General features: G+C 46.9%; 1 protein-coding gene across 1 annotated transcript in view; it reads right to left on the bottom strand.

Annotated features, from left to right (window-relative positions):
- Positions 1–1484, bottom strand: part of Ctps2 (CTP synthase 2) — a 122242-nt gene that overhangs the window by 92662 nt on the left and 28096 nt on the right. The window lies entirely within an intron of this gene.

The raw sequence follows: 1484 nt of genomic DNA, 5'->3' as shown, positions 1-1484 counted from the left end.
AAAAAAAAAAAAAAAGGAGGAAGAAGGAGGAGGAAGAGGAGAAGTAGAAGAAGAAGAAGGAAGGAAAGAAAAAAAGAAAGAAAGAAAGAGAGGGAGAGAGAGAAAGGAAGAGAGAAAGAACTGAGAATGATGAGATGGCTCAGCTGGTAAAGACACTTTGCCACCAAGCCTGACAACCTGAGCTCCATCCCTGGGATCCACATGGTAGATGGAGAGAACTGACTCCCCAGAAGTATCTTTTGATCTCCCACTCAGGAATACACCTACACACACAATAAATAAATGTTACAGAGCCCACCTCCAGCAGGAAGACAAGGCATCAAGTGAGGGAGGGGGTTGCCATCCTACAGTCACAACTCTGACCCATAATTGTTCCTGTGTGAAAGAATTACAGGGATGGAAATGGAGAGGAGCCTGAGGAAAAGAAGGTCCAGTGACAGGCCCAAAGTGGGATCAAGGGGAAGTCCCAAGGCCTCACACTATTACTGAGGCTATAGAGCGCTCACAAAAAGGGACCTATCATGACTGCCCTCCAAAAGACCCAAGCAGCTGAAAGAGTCAGATGCAGATATTTACACCCAACCAATGGACAGAAGCAGCTGACCCCTGTTGTTGAATTAGGAAAAAGCTGAAAGAAGCTGAGGAGGAGGGCGACCCTGTAGGAGGACCAGCAGTCTCAATTAATCGGGACCCCCGAGATCTCTCAAACACTGTACCACCAAACAGGCATCATGCACCAGCTGATATGAGGCCTCCAACACATATACAGTAGAGGGTATATGTGGGTCTGTGTTCATTCAGAGATGATGCACCTAACCCTCAAGAGACTGGAGGCCCCAGGGAGTTTAGAGGTCAGGTGGGGTGAGGGGTGTGGACATCCACGTGGAGACAGGGGGTGGGGAGGAGGTATGGAATGTGGAGCAGTTGGAGGGTGGACAGGGAGTGGGAGGTAGGAATAAAATATGGAGTATAAAAAATTAATTAATTAAAATGCAAAAGAAAGAAAGAAAGAATATGGGCTGGAGAGATGGCTCAGCAGCGAAAAGAATTTGTTGCTCTTTCAAAGGATCTGGGTTTGGTTCTCAGAACCCACAAGGTAGCTCACAAACATCACTATGATGATTTGAATAAGAAAAGTCCTCATAGTCTCATATATCTTAATACTTAGTTACCAAGAGGTGGAACTGTTTAAAAGGATTAGAAGGACTAGAAGATGTGACCTTGTTGGAGTAGATGTGGCCTTGTTGGAGGAAATGTATCACTGGCAGTGGACTTTGACCAGTATGTTTGTCTCTGTCTCTCCCTCTCCCTGTCTTTCTGTCTCTCCTTCTTCCCTGTCCATCTTCTGTCTCTCCCTCTCCCTCTCCCTGTTTCTCTGTCTCTCCCTCTCCCTGTTTCTCTGTCTCTGTCTCTCCCTATCTCTGTCCCTGTCTCTGTCTCTCCCTGTCTCTGTCCCTCCGTTTCCCCATTCCCCCATTTCCCTA

Source organism: Mastomys coucha, chromosome X (assembly GCF_008632895.1).
Source record: "Mastomys coucha isolate ucsf_1 chromosome X, UCSF_Mcou_1, whole genome shotgun sequence".
Classification (NCBI taxonomy): Eukaryota; Metazoa; Chordata; class Mammalia; order Rodentia; family Muridae; genus Mastomys; species Mastomys coucha.
Note: the sequence above shows the minus strand (reverse complement) of the source record. Positions and strands in the feature narration are given on the sequence as shown.